Source organism: Callorhinus ursinus, unplaced genomic scaffold (genome assembly GCF_003265705.2).
Source record: "Callorhinus ursinus isolate GAN/ISIS: 27379988/994484 unplaced genomic scaffold, GSC_fseal_2.0 scaffold5, whole genome shotgun sequence".
NCBI classification, from domain to species: domain Eukaryota; kingdom Metazoa; phylum Chordata; class Mammalia; order Carnivora; family Otariidae; genus Callorhinus; species Callorhinus ursinus.
The window spans coordinates 20,949,055-20,965,249 of record NW_027397067.1 but is presented as its reverse complement, the minus strand read 5'-3'; the positions used below and the strand labels follow the sequence as shown (position 1 = coordinate 20,965,249).

General features: G+C 44.3%; 1 protein-coding gene across 4 annotated transcripts in view; it reads left to right on the top strand.

The window, feature by feature from the left end:
* SLCO5A1 (solute carrier organic anion transporter family member 5A1) overlaps window positions 1–16,195 on the top strand; it is a 300,426-nt gene that overhangs the window by 51,966 nt on the left and 232,265 nt on the right. The window lies entirely within an intron of this gene.

Here is a 16,195-nt window from a genome sequence, read left to right as displayed (position 1 = left end):
ATCTGGCCCCTACCCCTGACCATCTTCAATGGCAAATGTCCATCATTCCAGATGAATCCACTGACTTGAGGTTTGTGGAATGATCTGGGCTGTGTATGTGCTCATGTCGTTTTTGTGGGTTGAAATACAAACTCCTTGCTCTTGGCCCCAGTGAATTGGGTACCTCCTTTTCCCTGAAGACTGAGCTCATACATCCTGCCTAGCTTCTCTTCACTATCATCTTCCCCAGGGTAACAATTTGACCTTTCTATGTAATACTGCAAACACTATGACTCCTTTGCTATATACTCACCCCATGTATTTTTATTCATAGTTTTCTTAGTTTTCTATTAGTTTAAACTTTTGAAAACCAAGAAGCCATTGGAGCAAAGTAGAAAACACATGGTCTTGGACAGAGACACACTGGGCTTATTAACTGTGACCTTAAACAAAAGTTGGCTCAATTTCCTCTTCTGTATAACATTTGTATATGTTATAACATATGTACATGTATATATGTATACATATATATGTATATATATGTATAAATATGTATAACATTTGCCTCATGGGATTGCTATGAAAATTAAATAATGATGGCATTCTTATTATATATCTTTTTTTTTTAAAAAAGCTTCCAATAGGTTTTTTTTTTTTAAGATTTTATTTGTTTATTTGACAGAGAGACACAGCCAGAGAGGAAATATAAGCAGGGGGAGCGGGAGAAGGAGAAGCAGGCTTCCTGCTGAGCAGGGAGCCTGATGTGGGGCTTGATGCAGGGCTTGATGCAGGGCTCGATGCGGGGCTCGATGCGGGGCTCGATCCCAGGAGCCTGGGATCATGACCTGAGCCGAAGGCAGACGCCTAACGTCTAAGCCACCCAGGTGCCCCCTTATATTATGATTTTTAAACCTTTGAAATTCTTTTCCTTCAAGTGGGTGGCAATGCTTTGTTAAAATTCTCATATTTTATTGCCAAATATTAATGACATCATTGGTTTCTTTTTTTATTTAAAAAAAATTTTTTTTTGAAGAACAGGAAGAACAGACTCCAGGTTTTCAATGAGGTGTTGTTGTTTTTTTTGTTTTTAAAGATTTTATTTATTTATTTGACAGAGAGAGACACAGCGAGAGAGGGAACACAAGCAGGGGGAGAGGGAGAGGGAGAAGCAGGCTCCCCGCCGAGCAGGGACCCCGATGCGGGGCTCGATCCCAGGACCCTGGGATCATGACCTGAGCCGAAGGCAGACGCCCAACGACTGAGCCACCCAGGTGCCCCATATTTAAAAAAAATTTTTTTTAATTAATTTATTTGACAGAGAGAGACACAGCGAGAGAGGGAACACAAGCAGGGGGAGTGGGAGAGGGAGAAGCAGGCTTCCCGTGGAGCAGGGAGCACGACACAGGGCTCGATCCCAGAACCCCGGGATCATGACCTGAGCCAAAGGCAGATGCTTAACGACTGAGCCACTCAGGTGCCCCTGTTTCTTCCTTTTTAAAGATTTATTTATTTATTTATTTATTTGAGAGAGAGAAGAGCAAGAGACAGAAAGTATGAGTGGTGGGGAGGGGCAGGGGGAGAGGGAGAAGCAGGCTCAGCAGGGAACCAAAGGCAGGGTTCAATCCCAGGACCCTGGGATCCTGACCTGAGCCCAAGGCAGACAAGGCAGATGCTTAACCAACTGAGCCACCCAGGCATACCGGCATTATTAGTTTCTAATCACAGTATGGAGGTGTTGTACATGTAGGTATTCAATAAACATTTCTCAAATAAGGTTCCTAAATTCATAAAAGGCATAAATCATAGGAAGGGAAGAATTGACAGAAAGAACTGCTTCTATGGCTTTTGGCTCTATCAGCTCTATTTAAGAATTTACACAGAGTATTGGCTAAAATTCTTAGGATGGCAAGTGCAGAAACTGGCTCAAACTAGAATTCATTGTAAAGATACAGGTAAGCCTCATGGGAACCTAGACCAGAAACTAGAGCGTATCCATATTTCCCTAGACTGATCTCTCTGCAGTCTGTCTCTCTCCTTGACTCTCTGTCCACATGTCAGGGTATGACAGGGCTACCTCAGGTCTGAATTTAGTTGCTATTGGTCCAGCTATCTAGAGAGATGAACTCTCCCTCTGGGTCCCAAGCATGTATAAAGGAGGGAGGATTCTTTATTTTATTTTTTTAAATTTTATTATTTATTATTTTAAATTTTAATTTGATTAATTTTATTCTGTTTTACTGAGATATCATTAACACACAGCACTGTATAAATTTCAGGTTTACAGCAAATGACCTGACATATGTTGTGAAGTGATTACTACGATAAGTTAACATCCATCATCTTGTATTCATTTAAAATAAAAATTGTTTTCCTTGTGATGAAAACTCTTAGGATTAATTCCCTTAGAAACTTTCAAATATACCATATAGCACTGTTAGCTATGGTCATCATATTGTACATTACATCCCAGTACTTATTTATCTTGTAACCGAAAGTTGTACCTTTTGCTTACCTTGATCCAATCTCCCCTTCCCCTCCCTCTGCCTCTGGTAACTGCAAATTTTATCTCTTTTTCTATGAGTTCTTCTTGTTGTTGTTGTTTTTAGATTCCACATAAAAGTGATATCATATAGTATTTCTCTTTCTCTTGACTTATTTCACTTAGTATAATGCCCTCAAGATCCATCCATGTTGTCACAAATGGCAGGATTTCCTTCTTTTTAATGGCCGAATAGTATTCCTCTGTGTATGTGTGTGTGTGTGTGTGTGTGTGTGTGTGTGTGTGTGTGTGTCTGTGTCTGTCTGTGTGCATGTGCATGACACATTTTCTTTGTCCATTTATCTGTTGATGAACACTTAGGTTGTTTCCATGTCTTGGCTATTGTAAGTAAATAATACTGCAGTAAACATGGGGGTACAGATATCTCTTCAACATAGTGACTTCATTTCCTTCAGATATATACCCAGAAGTGAAATTGCTGGATCATATGGTAGTTGCATTTTTAATTTTTTGAGGGGACTCCATACTGTTTTCCATAGTAGCTGCACCAATTTGCAGTCCCACCAATGGTGCACAAGGGTTTCCAAGGAAGAAAGGATAATTGCCACAGTTTGAGCCAGGCTCCTGATGGGACGATTCAGCCAAGACCACCTTAAGGTTGGGTTCTTCCTTAGACCTGGAGGGAGCCGTTCCTATAACCAAGAGTATGGACAGAGGGCACTCATCTCACCCTCATAAAACAGGGAGCCACTTGGCAGACAGTACAAGAAGGGTCCACTGTGCAATAGTATAGCACTTTTATTAAGAATACTTAAAAGTGGGACGCCTGTGTGGCTCAGTTGGTTAAGCGACTGCCTTCGGCTCAGGCCATGATCCTGGAGTCCCGGGATCGAGTCCCGCATTGGGCTCCCTGCTCAGCAGGGAGTCTGCTTCTCCCTCTGACCCTCTTCCCTCTCGTGCTCTCTATCTCTCATTCTCTCTCTCAAATAAATAAATAAAATCTTAAAAGTTGGGGCGCCTGGGTGGCTCAGTCGTTAAGCATCTGCCTTCAGCTCAGGTCATGATCCCAGGGTCCTGGGATCGAGCCCTGCATCGGGATCCTTGCTCTGTGGGAAGCCTGCTTCTCCCTCTCTCACTCCCCCTGCTTGTGTTCCCTCTCTCACTGTGTCTCTCTCTGTCAAATAAATAAAATCTTAAAAAAAAAACTTAAGGGCGCCTGGGTGGCTCAGTTGGTTAAGCCACTGCCTTCGGCTCAGGTCATGATCCTGGAGTCCCGGGATCGAGTCTCGCGTCGGGCTCCCTGCTCAGCGGGGAGTCTGCTTCTCCCTCTGACCCTCTCCCCTCCCATGTGCTCTCTCTCATTCTCTCTCTCAAAATAAATAAATAAAATCTTTAAAAAAAAAAACTTAAAAGTTATTAGCCAAGACCTAAAATGTCTTCCTTGTCCGCTCACATTTTTTCCAATATTCATGCAAAAAGAAACGCATTAGCTGAATACCACTTAACAACAGAAACATTCTTGGGGCGCCTGGCTGACTAAATCAGTAGAGCATGTGACTCTTGATCTCAGGGTTGTGAGTTTGAGCCCCACGTTGGGTGTGGAGATTACTTAAAAAAACAAACAAACAAACATTTCAGAACACTCTTGCAATATCTTTTATCTTTTCCCTAGCAATCTGCTAAACTTTCTTTTCTTTTTTTTTTTTTAAGATTTTATTTATTTATTTGATAGAGAGAGACACAGCGAGAGAGAGAACACAAGCAAGGGAAGTGGGAGAGGGAGAAGCAGGCTTTCTGCGGAGCAGAGAGCCCAATGCGGGGCTCAATCCCAGGACCCTGGGATCACGACCTGAGCTGAAGGCAGACGCTTAACCAACTGAGTCACCCAGGCGCCCCTGCCAACCTTTCTTTTATGATGCTTTTTGGGTCATATCGTATCTTCTGATAGTGACAATCCAAGGCCAGACTGACACTGGATGAGCATGCATGGTAACTATTAAATGCAGGAAATGTTTTGTTTTGGTTTTTAAAGATTTTATTTATTTATTTGATAGAGAGAGACACAGCGAGAGAGGGAACACAAGCAGGGGGAGTGAGAGAGGGAGAAGCAGGCTTCCCGCGGAGCAGGGAGCCCGACGCGGGGCTCGATCCCAGGACCCGGGGATCATGACCTGAGCCGAAGGCAGACGCTTAATGACTGAGCCACCCAGGTGCCCCAGGAAATGTTTTTTCTATGGTAGTCCTTCTTAAAAATTTTACTTTTTTAAAACAATTATTTAAAAAGTATGTAAATATGTATGAACTTAATGTAAAAATAGAAAAGGATAAACAAAAGGTGTAACTTGAGAAATAGTTCTCTTTCTTACTCCCATCTATCTTATTCCCCATTCCACTAAGCTTTTCTATAGGTAACCAGCACTTTTGTTAATGCTTGAGTCCCATGACAGTGTTTCTTTACTGCAAAAACAAGAAAATACAATTATATATTATTTTTCTCCTTTACTGTGCAAATTATAGCCTGCTGTAAGCACTGTTGCATTATCTAGCTACTCTGCCTGACAAATTCCACTACACCTGGCCCCCCCCCCCCGCAAAAAAAGAAAACAGCATTGTAGAGCAACAAACACATATTATCTCCTAGTTTCTGAGAGCTCTCGATCCGGGATTGATTTGGCTGAGCAGTTCTGGCTCCGGGTCTCACAGGAGGTTTCTGTCAAGCCTTGGCCAGGGCCACGGTCATCTGCAAGTGTGGCTGTGAATAGAGGATCCTTTTCCAAGCAGATGGCTCACTCCCATGGCTGTTGGCAGACGGCCTGAGTTCCTTGCCACACGGGACCATTGGAGTGTCCTCACGGCATAGCAGCTGGGTTCCCCTGAGCGTGTGATTCAAGAGGAAGAACAAGGAGGAAGCCATAGTGCCTTTTATGACCTGGTCTCCGCAGACACACATCACGACTTCTGCTCCTTTTGGCTGAGCCCATCCCATGCTAAAGGAGACAGGGCTTGGCTCCCACTCTATTTTTTTTCTTTTCTTTTTTTTTTTTAAGATTTTATTTATTTATTTGACAGAGAGAGAGAGAGTGCACAAGCCCAGGGAACGGGAGAGGGAGAAGCAGACTCCCCACCTAGCAGGGAGCCTGATGAAGGACTTGATTCCAGGACCCTGGGATCATGACTTGAGCCGAAGGCAGACGCTTACCCGACTGAGCCACTCAGGCACCCTCTATTTTTTTTTTTCTTTTAAAGACTTTATTTTTAAGTAATCTCAGGCGCCTGGGTGGCTCAGTTGGTTAAGTAATCTCTACACCCACCGTGGGGCTCAAACTCACAACCCCGAGATGGAGAGTCACACGCTCCACCAAAGGAGCCAGCCAGGCGCCCCTGCTCCGATTCTTGAAGGGAGAAGTATCAAATAATTTATGCACATAGTTTAATACCACCATATTGTGATTGTTTTGCACCTTTTTTTTTTTTTAAGATTTTATTTATTTGAGAGAGAGAGAATGACAGATAGAAAGCACGAGAGGGAAGAGGGTCAGAGGGAGAAGCAGACTCCCCGCTGAGCAGGAAGCCCGATGTGGGACTCGATCCCGGGACTCCAGGATCATGACCCGAGCCGAAGGCAGTCACCCAACCAACTGAGCCACCCAGGTGCCCCTTGTTTTTACCTTTTACTATTATAAATAATGCAGATATAGTCTTATAGTAATATAACAATATTATTATTATAATAATGCAGATATGAATGGAACCTATGTAAGCGTATCTTGAGGGAAATCCCTGAAAGTGGGATTGCCAGGTCAAAGGGTAAATTCATTTGTCATTTATTTATTTTTTTTAAAAAAAGATTTTATTTGGGGCACCCGGGTGGCTCAGTTGGTTAGGTGTCTGCCTTCAGCTCAGGTCATGATCTCAGGGTCTGGGATCGAGCCCCGCATTGGGCTCCCTGCTCAGCGGGAGGCCTGCTTCTCCCTCAACCTACCGCTCCCCCTGCTTGTGCTCTGTCTCTGACAAATAAATAAAATCTTTAAAAAAAACATTTATTCATTTGTGCCCCTCATTTGTCATTTAAATGTATATTGCCAAATTAATATCCAAAGGGGGTACTCTCCCTATATTCTCACCCCCAGAGTATGTTGTCATAATTTTGAACTTGTGCCCATCTGATAGAAAAGAAATGGCCTCTGTGGTGGTTTAACACACATACACTTTCTCACATTATGTAGTTGAGCATCTCTTTCCACGATGGAGGCCTTTTATGTTTACTTTTCTGTGAACTGTCTCTTCATGGCCATTCTTTGTTAACATCACAGTTAAGTGTGGCACTTTCCTCATGGTGTGTGTGTATCCTCTGCAAGAGTGTGAAGAATAAGAAAAACGTCTCTGGCGCTGTACCTCCCTCTGCCTTCTGATTTTGTTAGGTTTTGTACTGCCATTCCAGTTTTCTTCTCACCAACCTCACGGAATACAAAGACTATTAGTCAATTAATTTCAGTCATTCCTAGCAATGAGTACATCAGAACTTTCGTTTGGTGGATGTTTCGTGCTTTTTGCACTGGTGTCTTCACTGCATTCAAGAAGCAGACAACATGGAGGAGATAAATAGGCAATAACACCTATGACACTTTTTTTCACATGTGGGAAATGGGGGGCTGCATTTTCTTGAATTTCAAAGAGCTGATAGGCAATGGACAGGTTTTCAGATCCTCCTGACTACGGAAAGGAATGCTTGAAAAATTTTAATGACCTTTTAGGAAGCACAGGGAGATTATGGAAAGCCTAATGAGCTTCTGAAACCATCTGTGTAAGATCCCCCAGCAAAGTTGTACCATTAGGAGAAAGAAAGTGAATGTGAATCCATCCACTTTCCTTTTTTCATACTAAATCTCTCCCAACTTTTTGTCGGTCTGACTCAGGAACATCTGTACAATATTGGGCTTATAATTTTCATATGAAAATGAATCAAGCATAGGGATTAGAAGTGTCTATGTACCAGGGTGCTTGGGTGGGTTGTGGGTTAAGCATTGATTCTTGATTTCAGCTCAGGTCATGATCTCAGAGTGCTGGGATCAAGCTGGTGTTGGGCTCTGTGCTCAGCGGGGGAGTCTGCTTGAGATTCTCTCCCTCTCTCCCTCTGCCCCTCCCCCTGCTCTTGCATGCACACATGCACTCTCTCTCTCTCTCTAAAAGGTGTATCTATTTATTTTAGAGAGAGAGAGAGAGAGAGCGCGAGAGCGCTCGCACGTGCGCACACGCAAGCATGCAGGGGGGAGGGGCAGAGGGAGAGGAAGAAGTCGACTCCGGCTGAGCAGGGAGTCTAAGGATGGGGCTCCGGGCCTGATCAGGACCTGAGCCGAAGGCAGATGCTTAACCGACTGAGCCTCCCAGGTGCCCCATAAATAAATAAATCTTTTTTTTTTTTTTAAAGTGTCTATGTACAAAAAAAAAAACTTTCCAGCCAGAGACATTTTCATTAACTAAGGTTGTGACTTAAAAGTCCGTAAACACTTAGGGGAATCTGATATGACAGGCAATCATTTCCTTAAGAAAACCTTCTCTGCTCACAATCCTCATAATCAATATGGAAATGATGGTAGCAGGGACATGTGTTGTTGGCTGTGATTTCTAGGTATTAGACTCTAGGTTAGTTTCCTAGGGCTGTTGTAACCAACTCTCACAAATTAGGTGGCTTCAAACAACAGAAATTGATCTTCTCACAGTTCTGGAGGCTACAAATCCAAAATCAAGATGTTGGCATGGACAGGTTCACTCCAAAACCTCCAGGGGAGGGACCTTCCAGCTTCTGGTGGCCCCAGCCATTCCTTGACATAACTTCCATCTCTGCTTCTGTCTTCACATGGCCGTCTCCGCCCTTATGGAACCAGGGATCTCTTCTAATGATCTCATGTTAACCTGATGAGATCTGCAAAGACTGTTTCCAAATAAAGACCAAATTCACAGGTGAGGGAAGGGCGGTGCTTTACTCTTTTTGGAGGGCACAATCCAACCCATAACAGGCTCTAATCTTCTCCCCTCTCTGTTGGGTTTTCTGTATCCTTCCATCTCTACTTTTGTGTTAACAATTCCCAAGAAAAAACAAACCTGTTGAAACAAGTTTAAGTTCTTAAAATCTGACTTTGGCTTTTACCCTTGATAGTTAGTTAACCTCCAAGAACTGCCTTTAATCCTCATTCTTTAGGCATAGATAGGAACTTTCCCGAGGAATCCACCCTGGCTGTGATGGGAAGTGCTCACCTCCCTGGTGGGAAGGGAAGAGTCTTGGGGGGAGCTAGTTCAGAACTCTGCATCGTCTCATCCTCTCTCTAGTAAAGCCCCCCCCTTTATACTGGGGAGCTCTGTTCATGACTTAATATCAGAGCCCTTGAATCTATCTTGAAGAAGATGAAGGAGGTTAGGGAATATGTGTGTCCAACAGGCTTTCTGCTGCAACCTGAAGGATTTCTCTTTCTTGTTTTGTGCTTTTATAACACTAGGTCAAAATCTTCTTTTCGCCCAAGCCAACAATGTGCCAATTGGGGACTATCCTCCTAAGGGGAAAACTTCACTGAAGTCCATTGCTTGCCTCTGTGTCTTGTACTCTAATGTGACAGATAACAGGTAGAATTTAAAAATGGTGATATTTGGAGGAAAGCACTGTTAATATATTGATAACATGAAGAGGATGTGCTATTGCTGGTGGGAAGGTAAAATGGTGTAGTCACTGTGGAAAATAGTATGGTGGCTCCTCAAAAAATTAAACACAGAATTATCATATGATCCAGTAATTTCACTTTTGGGTATACAGCCAAAAGAAATGAATATAGGGACTCAAACAAGTATTTGTACATCCATGTTCCTAGCAGAATTATTCACAATAGCCAAAGGCGGAAACTACCCAAGTTTCTTTCTTTCTTTTTTTAAAATATTTATTTTAGAAAGAGTGAGTGTGCACAAAAGCAGGGGGAGGGGCAGAAGGAGAGGGAGAGAATCTCAAGCAGGCTCTGACTGAGCAGGGAGCCCGAGGCGGGGCTCCATCCCAGGACCTGGGATCGTGACCTGAGTTGAAGGCACACGCCCAGCCGACTGAGCCACCCAGGCAACCCTACCATGACTTTTTTTTTTTTTTTAAAGGATATGCTACTCCCCTGTGATGGGAGAAACTGACTGTTCCAGTGGTGGTTGCAGCCTCCCGGCCCATGGTGACTCTTTTGATGCAGGGAAACATATAGTCTCATCAGACAATCAAAGGTTATTGAAGGGGCAGTAAGGGAAGGGATGCTGCAGCGTGATTTGATATGGAGCCGTATTTTATTCCAAGGGCTCAGCATCTGGAACTGACTGAAACTCTTTTTTTCTGTTCATTTGACATCCTTTCAAAGGAGAGTGGCTTTCTCTCCTCTGATTATACTGATCTAGTCACTTGCAGAGTTCTCCGAGAGACCCGAGTTCCCTGTTCCTGGCTAGAAAGGCGGTTAAATGCCCCTGGTGCCTTTACTAAAAAACATGGACACAGTCAAGGGCACAAGGGGTGGGTATTTGGGATGAAATCTTTGGCCTTTCATCTTGCTCATTCTTGAATCTCAAAGAGCAAAGCATATCCTCTGCTTTTCTTTTTTCTTTTTAAGATTTTATTTATTTATTTGACAGAGAGAGAGACAGCAAGAGGGAACACAAGCAGGGGGAGTGGGAGAGGGAGAAGCAGGCTCCCTGCCAAGCAGGGAGCCCAATGTGGGGCTCCATCCCAGGACTCCGGGATCATGACCTGAGCCGAAGGCAGATGCTTAACGACTGAGCCACCCAGGCGCCCCCATCCTCTGCTTTTCTAAAACCAAACCATCATGCCAGTAGATTTCTTGATATTCAGAATTTCCAGTTAAAACAAAGATTCGTTCTAGTGAAAAGATTGATAGTCGCCTCACTTACGTTGTGTGTAAGGGCCGAGTAAGAGGCTATAAAATATGTAGCCTTCTAATCCCAGCCAGGCCTGAGCTCTTCATAAAAGCTTGGTGTCCTCTCTCTCCATATCGGTGTCTTGTGATCATGGCTAGTTGTCAGGTTGAAAATGGTAAATGGCCGTTCAGTCTTTGCTGGGAAACATTATCTATTCAATTAATGGCCCCTAAAATGATTTAGGGAAAAGACAAGACTGCAGTTTCTTCTTCCAAAGGAGAAAGATGATACTGTCTAATTTACCAAACTTCAAGCTTTTAAGAGGCTTTAGGAAATGTAAAATATCACTTGCCTAGAATTCTAGAATCCACAAGAGGAAACCAGAAGCTGAGAGGCCAAGAAAGACTATAGGTACATTTTGAAGAGGAAGAACCTCACCTGGTCCTCTCTGTATGTGTGAACAACTATGCAGATGAGTTGCTCATTTGATGGGAGCAAATGTTGATAGGAAACAAGATGAACAGTCATTCTATGTAAGTAAAAAATAAATGTAGAAAAACAGTGAATGTGGCCTCTCATGGAATATACACCGAGTATTTGGTCTTTATCACACACACTGTAAGCCAGTAAAATTGTTTAATAAAAATAACCTGACATAGAAATGGAAGTGTGCAGAACACGGTGGCACTCCCAGATGCTATTAAGGGGGTGTTGTACTCTGGCCATCAGAATCTTTTTTTTTTTTTTTTGAAGATTTTTTTTATTTGTCAGGGAAAAAGAGAGAGCACAAGCAGGTGGTGTGGCAGGCAGAGGGAGAAGCAGGCTCTCCGCTGAGCAGGAAGCCCGATGTGGGACTCGATCCCAGGACGCGGGGTTCATGACCTGAGCTGAAGGCAGATGCTTAACCAACTGAGCCACCCGGGCATCCCCGGCCATGAGAATCTTGACAAACATTTTCATTAGTCTCCACTCCATGAGACTGTTCACTTTATCAATACCTGAAGAGATTCTTTAATTCAGGACCTTATATAATAACATCAAAAAGTTTAATTGAAGGGCACCTGGCTGACTCAGTCGATAGAACATGGGACTTGATCTCAGGGTTGTAAGTTCAAGTCCCGTGTTGGGTGTAGAGATTACTTGAAAATAAAATCCTAAAAAAAAAAGTTTAATTGAAGGGCACCTGGATGGCTCAGTTGGTGGAGCATGCGACTCTTGATCTTGGGGTCTGAATTCAAGCCCCATGTTGGGCTTAGAGCTTACTTGAAAAAAAAAAAAAAAGTTTGGGCGCCTGGGTGGCTCAGTTGGTTAAGCGACTGCCTTCGGTTCAGGTCATGATCCTGGAATCCCGGGATCGAGTCCCACATCAGGCTCCCTGCTCAGCGGGGAGTCTGCTTCTCCCTCTGACCCTCTTCCCTCTCGTGCTCTCTATCTCTCATTCTCTCTCAAATAAATAAATAAAATCTTTAAAAAAAAAAAAGAAAAAAAATGTTTAACTGAGCATGCCTGGCCTACATGATTGAGTGAGACCTCTGCTTTCTGAAACCATTGCCTTAAACACGAGTTTCTCTATGACAACTACCTTACAGAATGGCTCTGGCATTGACTTCCACTTGCTCACGAGGAAGCTGGTGGGATCTTCAGCTGGGCATGCCTCAGGAAACATCTCTGTTGGTTGAGCCCAGGTCCCCTTGACTACCCTGGTTCTTTTCTGGCTCCTTTTCTGCACGTTCTCAGGATCTACTCCAGACACCAACCCCAGGAACAGCCTCTGTGGTTGCTCAGAGTTCTGCAGAGCGGGGTCCGCTAGCATTGGGAGGTCCCCTGACTTTTCCTGGGAGGGGCTCCTGCCTCACTGCCCTGCAGCTCTTTCCTTTTGGGTCACTCTGAGCTACCGGCTAAGGGTGGGATGGAGTGAGGATACTGTTCTACTCTCTAATATGAGTAGAGCAGCTTCCAGTTTGAACTACACCTGGACAACCCTCCCTGTCAACAGCAGGAGTTATCGACTCTGAAATTCATTCAATCATCCATTCTTTCCTTCCATCTTGGTCTTTTTTTTTTTCTCACAGTTGTGAAAGCAATCACAGATGTGAATTTGAGTGTGCCATTCTGCTGGTCAAAATCTCCCCAAAGTCCCATTGCCTTTAGAACAAACCCCAAGTCTTTATGTTGGCCTTCATGCCATCCCTGCGTTCACCAAGTATTTATTGTGTGTGCTATGCTCTGTGTAGGACCGGTTTTCGATGACTGGGACAGACCTGTGAAGCCCACACCAGCCCACAGATCCCAGTGCTGCGGGAGCTTGTGTTCTGGCAAAGGGAGACAGTACAAAATAAATACGCTACCTAAGTAAAAGCGAAAGTTTGTTAGAAGGTGACAAGCAGGGGCGCCTTGGTGGCTCAGTCGGTTATGTGTCTGCCTTTGGCTCAGGTCATGATCCCAGGGTCCTGGGATCGAGTCCCGCCTCAGGATCCCTGCTCAGCGGGGAACCTGCTTCTCCCACTCCCTCTGCCACTCCCCCTGCTTGTGCTCTCAATCTCTCTGTGTCAAATAAATAAATAAAACCTTAAAAAAAAAAGGTGACAAGCACTATGAAGAATGAAAAAGCATGTGGTGCTGGCGTGTGGGGTCGTGAGGTGCCCCTAACTGTGTCTCTCCTACCCTCGGGACTTCCCCATGCACTGACAGCCAAGTGCTCTGCCTCAGGACCTTGTACTTGTTGCTTCTCTGGAGCTCATCTCCCATACACCCCATATTTGTTCCTTGCTTCAGTCTGTCCTCTGAGACGCCTAGCCCACCTGACCCAAGCACCCCAGCAGCCTGTTTTCTCTTACCTTGCTGTTTTCCTTCACGATACTTATGCCCTTGTACGTAATACTTGCGTTGGTTTATTTATTTGTTGTTTCTCTCCCTGCATGAGAACATAAGCACCGCAAGGTCAGGAATTTTTTTTTTTTAAAGATTTTATTTATTTATTTGACAGAGAGAGAGAGACAGCGAGAGAGGGAACACAAGCAGGGGGAGTGGGAGAGGGAGAAGCAGGCTTCTGCCAAGCAGGGAGCCCGATGTGGGGCTCGATGCCAGGACCCTGGGATCATGACCTGAGCCGAAGGCAGACGCTTAACAACTGAGGCCCCCAGGTGCCCTAAGCTCAGGAGTTCTCTGCAGTTTTTCCACTTTTCTACCAACAGCCCGTAGCATTTCCTTGGTTTCAGGTTCTGAGCTGCGGCAGCTCCAGGGCTGCTGAGGGTGGAACTAGAGATCCCTGTGACTTTACCCAGAAGCTTCCTCCGGTTATTAAATATTCTCTCTGGGGGCTGCCCCAGGGTATTTGTTGTGGAATGTCACCTTTCTAAAGCTCCATGTGGGTATTTATAATATGAATTAAGGGCCCTGATTATGCTGACACCAAATCGGTGTGTTCTAACCTCAGCTTGAAAAGCTCCATTATAATCACAATGGTTCATATTTATGGAGCTCAGATTTTGCACTCACTTCCTGATGATCTCTTTATGAGAGCTTCAGACCTTTCATTCTCACTCCTCTGAGGTGGACAGTATTATTATCTCCATTCTATCGATGAATTGGCTGAGGCTCAAGGTCACACAGTCGGTACAAGCCTAAGCCAAAATGGAAGAGCAGCTCACCAGGATTCTACTCTTCACTATAATGTAGCGCTGCCTGGTTCCAGAAGGTCTGTCATTTTGGAAGACACGTTTGCACATTCCCATCATCCAAGTTCCTTCCTAGCCCCTAGAGGATGCTTGGTTCCCAGGGTAGAGGGTAGGGGACGATGCAGGCAAATACTCTTTTTTTTTTTTTTAAGATTTTATTTATTTATTTGCCAGAGAGAGAGAGAGAGAAAGCACAAGCCGGGGTGGGGGGCAGGGGAGCGGCAGGCAGAGGGAGAAGCAGGGTCCCCGCTGAGCAAGGACCCCAATGCGGGACTGGAGCCCAGGACCCTGGGATCAGGACCTGAGCTGAAGGCAGACGCTTAACCGACTGAGCCCCCCAGGTGTCCCACAAATACTCTTTTTTATTCCTGCTGCAAGGTTGCCCAAAACCCCTATCATGTCTTTCCTGCTGCTAAGCTGAGGAGGATAGTCTGGGAACCTTAGATTTTTTCTTTCTCCTGTTCTAGGGCCCAGGGAAAAGCCTGCTGGAATCTACCTGCTCAGGGCTTGCTTCCTTTCACCTGGGTGCCACGGGGGTTCTGCTGGGACTGTTAGGGGGGAAATACTCCACCAGCTGGAGGGTCCCAAAGTCCATCTTTCCTATAGTTGTTTTTGGGTTCAGGGCCTTTTATTTATTTTATTTTGTTTTTTAATCTTTTTTTTTAAAGATTTTATTTATTTATTTGACAGAGAGAGACACAGTGAGAGCAGGAACACAAGCAGGGGGAGTGGGAGAGGGAGAAGCAGGCTTCCTGCTGAGCGGGGAGCCCGATGCGGGGCTCGATTCCAGGACCCTGGGATCATGACCTGAGCCCAAGGCAGACGCTTAACGGCTGAGCCACCCAGGTGCCCCAAGGGTTCAGGGCCTTTTAAGCTCTGTTTCTCCTCCCACAGAAAGTTCTGCTGTCTAGTACTACTTCTGAAATTTGCCTCTTGCAAGACACTATTTTGTCCTTTCTCAGAGCTCCTTTATAGGGGTAGAAGTGTGGGGCGGGAATGAAGCCTTGACCTCTCCCCTCTAAAGGTTAGAGGGTCTGACCCAACACAAAGCAACATGCATTTGGATTTAGTTTTCATTTCAACAAAGAGGTGATGATTTTCCAAAGTGGCATATAATCATTAACCTCCTAGTTGGATTGGAAAATGGATCTCTCTTTGCAGCTTCTATGCGCAGACTACTTCATCACACTGTTGTCTTTGGGTAATTTCAATTAGAGTATGGACTGTCTAGCAGGGTATCACCTCCCCAATAATACCGTGGCTGGATAAAGGATAGGGAGAGGTTGTGAATCATATTCTGTTACCTAGAATATCTGGTTTGCATGTGTAGGGCTAAAGGAGGCTGATCAGCAGCTCAATATCAATTTAATGTATTCTGACCTTTTGCGACACAGAGTTCTGTAATAGTGTGATTAAGCTGAGCGTGTAAAAATCCACATTCTTAGCCATCCGGACATCACATGACTAAAATACTGCTTCAGGGACCAAAGAATTGTTCCTTGCCAGTGAACTGAGATACAACTTTCCAAACGATCTTTATGATCTTTGCTCTTAAGAACTTATATTACTGAATACTGAACCTCAACTGTCAATTTTGTGGGAACCAGAGAATAAGGTGTTATGATTCTTTGTCCTCCTTGCTGAGTGTGTGTGTTGCACATAGTGTAAAAGTTCCAAGTCAGAATCCATTTCCATGCTCTGCTAGCTTAGCTGCACAGTCCCATGGGAGACCCAGCAGCTGAAAACAAAAACTTGGTACCCGTTTATGCTCTTAACGGATTCAGGTCTTCTGCCTTGGCCCTAACTGCTTCCTTGACAAGGAAAATGAAACAAGAGAATGTTAGTTGTTGATCATGAGGCCTACTGACCCCCATAAGAAATTAGTGACATGAATTGAGGGTCAGGCTAGTTTAAGAGTGGTGAGCACTGCACATTCTGGATCATATTGACGGCTACTACTTGTAGCCCATAGAATCTCAATACAAGTTTATAGTTGAAATGGACATAGAAAAATAGTGCACAGGAATTTTAAAAAACAGCTTATTTAATATGAAATGGAAATACTTTTAGACTAAAAAGAGAACATAAGAGTCCATTCAATAAATACACTGGATAATAAAATAGATAATTTCCAGGAACCATCAGGAGC